General features: G+C 46.6%; 1 long non-coding RNA gene across 3 annotated transcripts in view; it reads right to left on the bottom strand.

Annotated features, from left to right (window-relative positions):
* The window catches only part of LOC130575002 (uncharacterized), a 127,259-nt gene that overhangs the window by 28,104 nt on the left and 85,572 nt on the right, over nucleotides 1–13,583 (bottom strand). For all 3 annotated transcript variants that reach the window (XR_008965507.1, XR_008965506.1, XR_008965505.1), the window contains exon 4: nucleotides 4,657–5,026. This is a non-coding gene — a long non-coding RNA (uncharacterized LOC130575002). The remainder of the gene's footprint in view (nucleotides 1–4,656; nucleotides 5,027–13,583) is intronic.

Raw genomic sequence — 13,583 nt, 5'->3', positions numbered from 1 at the left:
ATGATGGACAGGCTGAGCATGCAGTCAGCAGTTGGAGGGAAGCCCCTCTCCTCATTCTTTTACAAATCAAACCTGATCCTGCAATTTCATTTAAAGCAGGCCTCCAGCAGGACAGGCCAGGCTGACAACTCGGAGTTACCAGCTGGTCACCTCAGATGGTCACTAGCCCTAAACACAGCACATCCCCATAACTTCCCCAATCCTCCACTTAGACAACCAGTTATTCCCACAGCACGGGAGAGCACTGCATCCAAGGCAAACAGGGGATCAACAGCCACCTCAGCAGAAGCCAGGTAATGGGGAAAGCATGGCTGTGGATGGGGTACGATGGAACACAGCTCCTAGCTGTGTGGACACAGCTAGGAGCGAAGCCCAAGGGCCAGCTGGTCATCCACTGCCCTGGAGACTCCATCCCAGCATGACCTCAGGGCACTGATTGCTCAATGCTGGAGCAGGGCCAGAGGCTGATGGGCAGGCCTGAGGTTGCTCCACTGAGGTCACCAATGAGGTTGGGGTGACTCAGCACAATTCAGGGGGGAAATGGTGAACAGAAAAGGTCTGAAGGAGGGAGGACCCAGCCCAATGTGACAGCACCTGCAGGTGCCTGAGACCCCCGTGCCGCAAGCTGTGATGGGCGCTGGGCACTATCAGAACTCAGGAAAAACCTGAAAATCACTCTGCGGATGGTGTTTCAAGAGGAGGAAGACAGCTGCAAATCCCCAGAGGTGCTATCCACGAGAAGGGTGGCACTGTCCTGCTCTCTGACCCCTGCCACCCTATCGTGGGGATGGGGCACCCCAGACATGCTACACCTGTCAGCCCCAGCATTTCTTGCAGGCTGACAAAGGTGCCAGCTGCTGCAGAGGGCAGAGCAGCCTCCCCAAGGAGTCACTTAAAGAACAGCTTGGCCCACTGCCACACCAGAGAGGGCTGCTAGCTCTGGGCATCTCGTGGGGCACTGCAAAAAGAGGTGCTGGTGACCTGACTCTTCAAAATACAATGGGCTTCTCTGGGCACCATCGCTCGAAGCTGGGTCCCCTCCTTCCAAGAGCATGCCAGGGTTGAGCCAGGACGGGTGAACATCATGGGACCTTCAGCCACAATATCCTCACTATACTGGACACAGTTACCACTCTTACACTGACCTAAGAATGGCTTCTGCTGGACACACGGGACTTGACCTCCTGCTGTGCTGTGCATGGCTGCCATGGGCCAGCTTGAAGACACTTGCAATTAGAGGGGAAGTGAAATATCTTGCTACTGTCACAGATAGATTGAAATACTCATCTTCTGAGACCATTTAGCAGAAGAAATCGATGGTGCATATTCAGTCTCTCTCTGTCAAAGACAGTGTTTYACCAGATTTATTTTGATCTGAGGAGATGACCCTGCCCTTAGTACAACACTATGAGAGTCCTGTCCTGTGCAGGACGCCCTTCTGCTAGGAAAAAAACATGCTAATTCAGAGATGCCTTTCTCAGGAACCTCTTAGGAAGAATTTGACATGCTTGGGTGGCTGGGTGGGTGGGTGGCTAGTCTTGCTTCCCACCCTGGAGGGCTCCTGCCCTTGTGGACAGTGCTCAGCGAGGGGAAAGGGCAGCTCACCAAGTCCACTGGAGAATCCCTCCACTCTCCATCAAGAGCTTTTCCCAGATGCATTGCAGAAGCTCAACATCCCACACTGTCAGCTCTGCACTAAGGGGCAAAGAGAAGGCAAAAGGTGGGTGCTTGGTGGGAAAAAGCTACAAGGAGGAGCTTCTCTGTCTCTCTCCTAGCTGACAAACACCCAGACAATCCTTTGACTCATTAGTGGCTAGCAGGTAACCTTTAAAGGCAGAAATGGAAAGAGAGGAAAGAAAATAACCCGTCCTTTAAGAAGTGGGAGGATGGATAGATGCAAGCTCTATGTCTGGAGAAAAGCTACTGCTGTCAGTAGGTGGGGATGGCTTTTCTCACCACGGAGCTGAAGCAAAGCCTTTGTGCAGTGGGAGAAGAGGGTCCCTGGATGTGACGCCTGAAGTTATCAGCTGTGCAAACAAGGACTTCCAAGTGAAGATGTATTTGCAAAGCCTCAGATGCCCTGTTTTAGTCACATGAAAAGTCTTGCTTCTCCTCTTCAAGCCCACATCCTTCCAGGAACACAGACAATCTTTTAGAGCTTCCATCTGCAACACAACCTTGACATAGGCGCCTCTGACCTACAGACACAAATCCATTTATTGCTGGGCTGGGAGGATGGACAAAGAGGAGTGGTGTCTCAGAGCTGGGTGCCAGGGCCACTCTCTGATTCAGCAAAGCCCTTGATAAGAAATGTCATCCTCCATTCAGTAATTTTAGCCTATAAGATAAGGATCTCTATCAGCCTCAAACATATGGCTGGCTGCAGAGCATGCAGCAAAATGAGACGGGTAATTTATTTGCTTGAGCTAAGAGCACTCCCAGACCCAGAAAAGCTGATGCAATGAAATAAGTGCCAAATTACATTCTATTCTTCTTTGGAGACCTGGAAGAGGCTCCTGTGAGATACAAGCAGTTGTATCTCTCTCTTTTAAGCACTGAGCCAACAAGGAGACAACAGTCCTACATGACCAATTAAAGACTGAGCTACACAGGATTTCCTAAGGTCTGTTCCTCTCTTTAAATCCTACTTGTTACACCGGAATTCACACCCACAGATACGAMTGGTGCTCTGTAGGAAGCACCAGTAGCTGCTTTTCCACGGAAGAGTGGAGGGGTTAAATGACACAATTACACAGGACTGAGGGTGATTCCTATCTCCTGGTCATTACAGCAGGACAAGCAGCCCACCAGGTGCTGTGATGTCCCCCAGCCAAGCCCAATTTAGCACCTCTGATTTAGGTGAYCTCAGCTAATCCACATAAACACAATACTGGGCCAGACACTGCGTGGTTTGGGTTGCTCAGAGTAATGAACTCTGTAACCTGAGCAGGACARGAGCATCTGATCCACAGGAACAAATGGACATAAAGGACACTCCCAAGAAACGCTTAAGCACATTTGACCACTGGATTCTGCAAGGATCTGAGGAGGAAGGCTCATTCCTAAAGTGCTCTTTCTTAGTCATTCTTAGATATCCTCTTCTAAGTCTTTCTTAGATATCATCAAGGAAGATATCAAACTAGGTGGTCTCACTCTGTACAGCCACTTCTACCTTCTTTCACTTCCAACAGTGCATGTGCTGTTTAATGTGTATCACCCATTTTCTCACTATCACCTTTAAACGGGGGAATTTCACTCTCAAACACAAGATTAACATCTGAACATCCACTCTGAAACAGAAACTCAGCCTTAACGTACCAATATTTTAATGTGGTTCTTCCAAGGAACTGGGCCAGATCCAGACTCTCAAACAGTCCTTCCTCTCTCTGATTCAAATCTGCTTTAGAAATGCAGCAGCTACACACACTTAGTCATAGATATTCTCTTCACTGATGTGAAATTATTGTTGCTTCCTAGACAGTGGTATCTTCCCATCACCATATCTACCCATGTCAATGGCATTCTCATTGGAAAAATCAGCAGTTAAACCAACAACTGAATGAGTCACAGAGGTTAAAAACCTCTAACACAGTGATGGTCCTTCCAGCTCAGTGCTGAGACATGAGGGTGAGGGACAGCCAGGCAATCTCTCATCTGAAGAAAAGGAGGGGACTTTCATCTCAGTGTAGTTCAATTCAGCATGTTTTAGCATTGCCAAATTTATTGGGGAATATTGTCACGACAATACAGGTCCCCATGCACACACTGGTATGGCCTTCATGGCAACATCACACATACCAGCCTCAGAGGAAGCGTCTGATGAACCCTTTTCACCCTCACCACCACACAGCCTTCACATGAACCACAGAGTGCACCAAGTGCAGCACAGGAAAGCCACATGGCCCTTGTGCCCGTGCAGCTAGAACAGACCAAGCCTGACACCCCTCTGTCACCCTAACCAGCTTTCTCCTCCAAGGAATCCTTCCAGCACTCCAGAGCCCAGGGCCCAACATGGGAGGAACCATGCATGTTTATGAGGAAAAACACTTGCAGCAGGAAAGAAGCCRAAAAATAAATCAAACTTCAACTTTCTTTTCCACCAATGATTTTCAGTTCTCTGAAGGTAGTAAATTGAAAACAGGTAATTCTGCTGTATCTCCTGCTTTTCTCCTCTTGTGGCTTTGGACGAAGCAATGTGATAAGCCCACACATCTCAGCTCTCTCTGTATCTCATCAGTTTGGAAAATACATCACTGTCATGCTCCAGAGCTGGAGCTGCAAACAGTGCAGTGCAAACAGTGTGAGAGACTTGCCATCCTCACTGACAACAACAGAGCAGCAAGTTCCTCAGGCATAAAGTAAGGGCACAAAGCATCCTCCAGAAACAACACATTTAATATTTGTGTGTGTGTGCAGAGACGCTTAAAAATTAAGTCTTAGATATAGGAACAACTAGGGCAGTAGGTATTTGCTGATGATTTTTACATGAAGCCTGCTCAAGGCATGGGTGACACAGGACACAGGAAGTGGGGAAGAGGAGACAGACTGGAGGCAGTAGGAGAAACTACTCAATGCAGGGACTCATTACTCATCTCACTTCTTGTCTGGTGGATATTTGAGAGAGGTACAAAGAAAGKGTTTTGGGGGTTTGTTTACCTTGTTAAGAAGCTTCAGTCCCACTCTGGAGGCCAGGAAATGGCTTGTAGCATCACCTCTTCTTCCTGTGTCTTCCCTTGGGCATGCTCCTCCCAGGCAAAATCTGTCTCTAAAGGGAGATCTATACGCCAGGCTTTTCTCCTTTTGAGCATTCCTCCCAAGAGCAACACAGCATTGATTTTCATTACTTGTGCAAAGCAGCCAACTCTGCTCTTTCTCCTTGTGTGACACTGGAGATATAAASTTAAGCTCCACTGTCCCCAAAGTCTAGGGGAAGAGTTGTCTGGCAAGTTCAGAAAGTCTTCTGAAATACTGTAATCCAAACCAAATCACAGCTCATCAAGCTTCATCATCCAAACAGCGGATACACCTATAAAGAAAACACAGTTTTAGTATCTGGATCAGGACAGACTGACAATCCTTCAGGTTTTATACATGATTTCTGTTAGTATCAAAGGGAGTGATGTCTGGTTCACCCTTCAAAGGACACCCTGACCTCACAGAACTGACAAAAGAACATCYTGTTGCCTCGGATTCAGCCAACGGAAGGTACTGCTTGAACACTGATGAACAAGAGATGTCAAAGAAAGCTGAAAAATCTAATTCTATCATCCTTGTGGGATTTTAAGATCTTGATGTTTTTTTCTACCACTCTGAATAAGTGGAAAGAAATATAAAAATCCTAAAATTTTGAAGGTTGCTAAATTGAAACTCCTTTTGACTTGAAGCATTTTGTTCCAACAGCTGGAAAATTTCCCTTTGGAGTCATAAACTTTTACACTTGGTATTATAACTTCCATTAGAAACAAAGACTCCTTTCAAATACAAACCAAAATGCAGATGGAGTCAGACAGTTTAGATGTACTGTCAGTAGTCAACCCTCTCCAAATTTTTAATACACATTTYCCAAAAAGGAGGATTTACTGAAGCTGACTGTCTCCTGAGGGTGCATTCAACTGCAGAACAGCACCGGATTAGTGACAAAGTCACAGTCAGCTCAAATGCCAACAAAGGAAACATTGAGCTACTTTAATCAAATTAAGTGGATTTTAATACACAATACAATATAGTTAGCTTTATATGTAAATTCTACCCTAACACAATTTAAGTGTTCAACTACAGACTCTCACAGACTAGCAAAATGACTACACTGTGTGTTGATTATACTAATGCAGACATTGCTCTGCTGGGTATAACATCCTGCTCCAATGATGAGGCAAGAACAACTACAAAAATCACATACAGATAAAATTCTAAGTTTATCAAAAATTGCACTTCTGTATGTGTGTGTGTGTGTGTGTGTGTGTACAGAGAGAAACACAAACACGGCATTTAAGTACTTTATCTAAAGACTTTCATGAAGTCCAAGAGCCCCTCCAGTGGACCCTGGCCAGACACAAGCAGCCCAGAGCAATGGTATAAGAAAGACAGAAGCAGCCTTCATCTGTGATTAGGGGACATTTGAAAGAGATGAAGAATCAACACAGTGAAGATGTCTACAGGGTTTCTTTGGGTGGGAAGAGCTGCAAAAGAAGAGACCAGCAGCCCTATCCTATTAGGAACGACCTGCAAATTCACTCCAACCCAGCAACTGAGGAGGATTGCCAGGGCAGGTGACATAGAAACTAACTCAGGTTTAGGAGGCAGCTGGGAATAACTTGTAATTTAGCTCCATAAAAGAAGAGATCTCTTACATCCCTGGGTGTTTGGTCCTACCCAGATTTAATATTCCTAGTTAGAGAGACCTGCAGTGAAGTGGAGACCCTGCCCATGGCAGGGTGGGTGGAACAGATGATCTCTACAGTCCCTTCCAGCCCAGGCCTTTCTRTGATGTGATTCTGTGAGAAGCAGGAGAGCTGGTCTATGCTGCTGAAGAAACAAACCCCTCTCTTGGGTGCAGGATGTGGCACACTGATGCTCAAACACACCTTTGCTAGMCAAACCAGGGTGGTTCACTGCCAGAAGAAACAAGATCATAGCTGGTGCAGTGGAAGGAAATGGTGCCAGAACTTGTTGGGAGCATGGGAAGGACAGCTAAGAAGATGGGAACTGGAAACAGGCCCCAAGCCACAGGGATGGCAATAGCATCCACAGCTTCAGAAATGGGTCTTTCTGATCAACTCCTGCTGCTTTCTGTGTTCAGGTGACAAACATTTACAAGCCATGCTGCTTCTCRTGCTTCCAGACCTGCAGTGCTATTTCAGAGCCTTTACACTCCAAAGGACCACACACACACACACCAAGGTGCTGCAGGCTCCTCTGGGGCCGTACAATGTCCACCTCCACTCCATGAATCACCCTAGGGCTGCTCCCTGATGGCCCATCCTTGGCCAGGTCATGGTGCTGTGTCACACATTAGAGAGAAGAGACAGGGATAGGATGAGATCTACGCCTTTGGCCATTCATCTCACAGGCACCGACCACACCAGCATCTCCTCCTCACAGAAGGGCTTTGCCACACCCCAACCACACATTTCCACCTTCTYTCCCCATCTTAACCTGCATAACCTCCAATGTCACCTCGCTGCCCCTGGAGGGAGGTGACACACCAGCCTTTCTTCTTCAAAGCCTTTGTGGCTGCCATCGCCTTTCAAGACCAGGAATCCACGTCATTACATTGCAGTGAGCACTACAAACCGGTCTGCTCTGAAGGCACGCTCTCTGTGACACCGAAATTCGGCCACCAGCAGAAATCATTGAGGAACAGGAAGGAGAGCAGTGTGGTGTAAGGAGCTCCCTGGTTGTGCACACCAGATCTGAGTTCATATCGGAAGGGCTGCGACTGAAGGTTTACAATGTGCATCCTAGAAAGACACGGCATGGCTCAGGGCACGGGGACTCATGGAACATTATCCTCAGGCTGCTGGCAGTATTCCCTTGGGCAGGGCACAAGGCTGACACAGTGACATTAAAAGCACAGCGCCCAGTAGCATCCTGGCTGCCCAAAGCCCTGGCATGAGGCAGCTGAGCTGTCCCAAGGTTGACCCTCCCTGGAGGAACACCACATGCTGACAATCCTGGCACGGGGATTAGCAAGGTGGTGTTGAAGTGCTAAACAGATACAACCAGAGAGAGAAAAAGCTTCCCACTAATGAGGGGAGGGCAGGAGTATCTTTTCACACATCAGTCGCTGCACAAGGAGAGCTTGCCCTGCTCTCAGMTGAAGCCAATGTTCAGACAGACAAATGTCTTGCCCATATGGCTGAGTTGCAACAGCACAGGTACACAGTGACCTGTAACCAGGCAAACCTGGGGCACAGTACTTACAATTACATGCAAGACTACTTCCAAACACCCTACACAAATGGAAAAAGCAAGAATAATTTGGGTTACAGTCTGGATTGCCTTCCTTTCCCACGCTTCCTTGGCAGCTGGTTATCCCTGCTTCTGCTGCTAAATTCCCCCCTCCTCCATTTCTGCATTACTCATAAATTAGCATCACACACAGCAGCAGGCAGTAAAACACGCCAGCAGCACTGCAGAARGCACTGACTTCAACAGTGGCTTAAGCAGATGTGCTAAGGAAACATCTGGATGTTATTACCAGAAAGCTTTCTAGGCTCCCCATCAGATCAACACCTCTGTTTCCTCTGAATCATTATATATAAGAAACAACATAGAACCAATAATAAAAACACCTCAAATGAAAATACAGTCAGGTCTCTGTGTCTAACATCTAGAAATTCACCAGCACTGGCCCAAATCCCCAGTGAGGGCAGCCAGTCCATGACCCCCAGGCATACTTGGTGCTACACTCCATAGCCAGCAAGGACAGGTTTGACTGGCACAGAGTGTGCAGGTTAACCATCTGCATGGTTAATCCCCATGGGACAGACAATCCATCAAGAGCTGAAGAGGTCGAAAAAGCCTGCAGGACCTAGGCGCCAGTGGAATGCATCTGTCCTGTCCCACCACCCACTGGAATACACCTCAGAGTTATTTCCCTCTTGAAAGAAASAAATTCTTTCCCCCAGCTCTGTAAAACACATTCCTACCAGCTCTCAGCTAGGTAAAGATTTTTAACATGTGGCTGGTACAGTGAGAGAGGCTGGACTAAAATTCCTTTCAGAATATAAACCAAGAAAAAAAAATACATCAAAAAGATTAAAGAGACGCTTGGCATATTAAAGAAATGGGTACATGGAAACTTTTTAAACATACGAGACCTACAGGACTGGCTGAGGTAAGAGGCATAATTAGCCCAACGTGAGCTCGCGAGGCAGGTCCATGGTGCTCAGCTCTGCAGCCCAGGGATGTCACGTAGAGCAGAGAGGCCCTGTTATCTTCAGGCCTTGGGCTGGCACAGCTGATGGGAGTGTGAGGTTTAATACTTGCACCCACACTTCAAGAACACTGCTGGAAAAACTGGAGAGAGTTCAGAGGACAACCACAAGAACAAACCCRGGCTTGTAGCAAGGAGCTCAAGGAAGTCAATCAAAGAGAAAGTTAAAAGGCACCTCACAGCCTGTAGGTACCTGTCAGAAGAGTGTTCTCAGCCCGCCAGACAAAGGCATAACAAGACCAAAGGTTGAAAGTTGAAGCTCAACAGAAAACAAACCAGAAACAACTACAACATTTTTCAACACTGGTGGTAATTAACAYAGAGAAAAGTCCTCCAAGTGACATGGCCAAGGATCCAGCACTGGCAATTTTTAAAATAGGATGGGATGCTTCCACCTYGTTTCTCTTGCTCCCCCCATAATGTATGCATGATTCTATTCACAACTGCTGACTGCAGAATGGAAATTAATTCAAGGACTCTCTGTTATACAGCAGGTCAGACAAAACAAGCACCATGACCTTAAAGCCTAGAAATCAATGAGGTACAGAGAACAAGAAGCACAATTATTGATGGTACAAAGGACAAGATACCCCATTATCAGTGGTCAGGCTTGCCCACCTCCAGAGATCCCTGCCCCATCCAAAAGTCCTCTGCATCCCATCACTACCAACACGTGGATTTTGAAGAGCAACAAAAGCACCAGATCCACACCACAAGCAGCAAAGCAAAATGCTATTAAACCAAGAAACTCACTCTGATTTTTTTTTCCCAGCTAAAAAAAAMCAAGAAAAATCATATCCAGGCAAAGGTGAGTTTAAAAAATATACTCACAGGGCAGAAACAAAGCATAATGCAATAAATAAGCATTTTACAGTGAGAACAATCACTCACTGGAATAACGTCCCCAGGGAGATGGAGAAGTCTCCATCACTGGAGGTTTTCAAGATGCAACTGGACAAGGTTGCTACAATCACCTAAGCTCCCTTTCCCACAAAAGATTGGACTGGACATTCCCTTCCAGTCTGGGCCAGTCTGTGGCTCTATGAAAGRCACACAAAACTTTCCTGACTAGAAGCACTTGAGCCAAAGGAATGAAGCTCCSAGTCCTGACACTCTGAAACCGCCCACTGATGTTTATCATAATTATACTTGCACCTTCCCTGTGTGCTTCTTGACCCCAGGATTCTCACATCTGCRGGGTTCCTCTAAGCCTCAAAAGCATATCCCAGCACATGGTCCCTGACTGCATTCCCTCTCAAAGAGCAGGAAAGCCCTCTCTGCCAACAGAAAGTAAATTTCAGCTTCCAGCTGGTTTGTTTAAAGTTTTCATCATCATGGTTTATCATGGTTCATGGTTGTGCATTTGCAATACCTTCACTCTCTTCGGCCTCTTCTTCCTTCAGGGCTTAAAATGTAGGGACCACTGTGACAGCCATAGGATTAAAAGGGTAACTAACCTGTGGCACAAAAATCAAGGAGCTGTTATTGCTCCTTAGGAAGTCTGGAGGCTGCAGTCAAAAGTCAGCCTCCATCAGCCCTAAACCTGCACTTGGTGGCTGGAAAATACAGGGGGAACCAGGGATGGGGATGAACTTTTGGGGCTGCAAAGCATGGCAATCACTCCCCAAGACTTTAAGAACCACTGGGTCACCCAGTCTGAATCCTGCATAAGGGAGGTCACCAATTTCACTCTTACCTTTGATTTGAGCAGTAATGTCAGTGTTTGCCTAAGCCCCACCTTCCAGGGAGGTACGCAGGCTCCATGCAAAGAGCTCAAGATATGGAGATGGTAAGTCACCTTTTTGATGGCTGGCTCAAATACTTAAAAGCCTTTGGTATTTAAAAAAGGCACTTTAACTCTGATTTATCTGCACTGCATTTGCAGCCAGGGGTGCCTGTGATACAGCTGCTGGCTGCGGGAGGTGCTTTGCCTGATTTCCTCAGCTGTTCACAAAATCCATCTCCAGGAGAAACCCTGGGGCCTCTCTGCTCTCTTCCCCTGCAGACAGTCTGTCTTCTGCCTCCGCCCTTCATTCTGTATTTATCATTGCCAAAGGAGAAGAAGAGCTTTCAAAGGATTTAGCACAAGTGCCTGGCAGGGAATTGCTTCTGTGGGTGGCTGGTAAGCAAGAGAGGGGAGGAAAGGAAGGGAAAGGCAGAACAAACATTTTCATCCCCATTGTTTCCATTCCAAGGTGAATCCACACACTTCTCCACACACATTTCCCCCCTCCCCAAACACCTCTTGCTCTCTACCAGCTTTTCCACAAACTCACACATATAAGGCTGCCCTTCCCCAAATGTCCTCCTCAGATGCCTCACAACCACAAACTCCTGTGACCCTGCATTACTCTCCCACAGTCTCGTTAACAATAATTATTACCCAAGTTACTAAACTTGCTCCTCAGTGCTCACCTCTCAAAGGACAGCTCTAACCTGGCTGGCTAAGCAGCACCCACCACCAAGCAGGCAAACCTGGGCTAAAAAAGATGCTYACACCAAATACTTCCGATAGGAACAGGGATCACATTCCACTATCCAGAACTCCATCTGCACAGAGAGCTCCTCCTGCCTCCCCTGGCTGCTGTCTGCAGCACCTTCATCCCACTTGCAAGCACAAAAGTTTCAAAAGCCCTGTACTGAAGCTTCAGCACTTCCACAGACTCTTTGGTATTCAAAAGGTTTATTTTAAAATTGGGTTTGTTTATCTCTAAGCACAGATTCATTTYCAATTTATGTCAGCAAAATAAAAACCAAAACGCAAAACAAAAATGAAAAAAGAGCTCGTCTGACTTGGAAGCCTAAAAATAGACCCGTGTATTGCAAATAGTGAACTGTCAGGTAAAGGCTGTGGATTGAAGGTTCAAATGAATAATGTGTTTGTTTTTCCTGCTTCAATACTTTCCTGCTGTTATCACTGTACAAATAAGTCAGMACACGCTAATTACTCTGATGGCAATTTCCTGGGAACTGGTACTTAAGTATCAGGCCAAATTTATTGCTGAGCATCACAGACTAGTCCTCCCCCTGCACTCCCAAACAAACAAACAAGCCCAGCTGCCAAATCCCCCCATCCCTTCCCCTTCATCACTGCAGACCCACCACTGCCAGCATGMTCCACTCCTGACTCCAACCTCAGTTGCAGGATCTGCCCTGAGGAACATGTGTTTCCCGACAAGCCTGGTTAAAGCTAAGATGATGACACAGAACATGGATCTGGCAGTGCCAGAACCTGGATTTAACTCCATCAAGGTATTCAATGTATGTAAAATTGTGGATCTCAAGCAGCATTTCTGCACTACAAGGGATTTAATCTTGGGAGCCAAGAGTACAAGCATCTTTTCTGGAAGGCACACACATCAAGAGCGAAAAGATGGGAAATGAAATGTCTGTGAAATGTTTTTAGAAAGCACCCAACAAACCAGTCTCAAGCTCCTTTTAGCCCAAAACCATCCCATAAGGCTCACAGTTTATATTCATGGGTGAAATACATCAAAGAACCGCCTAAACAATGCCTGTGGTTTAAGCTGCATTTCTTTCCCCCCCACACACTTGGTATTTATACAGCCATGGATTTGCACTGTAATTCAGTCAAATGCATTAGAGCAAAGATGAAGGGAGGAGAGAGAAGAGGAAAAAAAAAGCTATTACCTGTGTTACATCCCAAATGGCATTGAATTTCTGTATAAACCTTTGCTGCAACCTCAACCCAGACGCAGGCTGTTTGCTGAGCAGGCAATATAAACCCAGCATCCTCCTTTGTGGGCTTTCTCAGGCTTTCAGGGTCTTTTTCCGGAGGAAGGTTGGCTGGCTTTGGATTTATTGTATTATCATTTCTTTCTGCTTTCACTGTTAGGCAAAGGGTTAAGCGACCTTTCAGATCCTCCCTGGATGCAACTCCATGCRTAACAAGAAAGCTTCCAGCCCAGTGAAAACAACTTGAAAGAAGGGCAGTGACCCAGCCACAGGCTTAAGTTTCAGGTCACAACACCCCTGCTCAAAACCATCCATCTTGCTCTGGCCACAAGTTTGCAGCCAGTCACCTCCCATTAGTGCAATTCATCTCCAGGATTCACAGGAAAACACCTTTTGGGGACCCAGCTGTTGCTAACATCCTCTCTTGCACATGAGATGAGAGCTGGGAGCTGACAAGGGACACTGTGGGTACACACTGATGAAGCATCCCCTTGCATCCAGCAATAAGCATTAAAAACACATGGACCATTAGAATAAATAAATAAATAAACCAAACWGCAGTTGTGAGCTTTGGTTTCACTTACTCTCAACTTCTGCAAGGATATGGGTTGTTTGCAGCCCYTCTCAACCAGGACACGTGCACAACACATTGCACGGCAGAATCAAAGCTGTTTGGCCAGCACAGGAGCATCATGTTAAAATGCTGCTCAGTTAAAAGCCCTGGATCAAAGRRAAGAGAAGGTTTGGTGTTACTGCACACTGAGCCAGGGGAAATTGTGAATCTCAGGAATGCTACATGCTGGAAGAAGGCTGCAGAGAGGAAGAATGTGCTTGTTCTCCCCTTCTCCAAAAGGGGTTCCCTCAAGCTGGTTAGAAATAATCACGTGCTGGACCACAGAACTTGGAACATAGAATCACAGAATGGTTTGGGTTGAAATGGATTTTTAAA

Source organism: Malurus melanocephalus, unplaced genomic scaffold (assembly GCF_030028575.1).
Source record: "Malurus melanocephalus ecotype Western Australia unplaced genomic scaffold, MMel_1.1 scaffold_3, whole genome shotgun sequence".
NCBI classification, from domain to species: domain Eukaryota; kingdom Metazoa; phylum Chordata; class Aves; order Passeriformes; family Maluridae; genus Malurus; species Malurus melanocephalus.
This window is presented reverse-complemented; position numbering and strand designations above follow the sequence as displayed.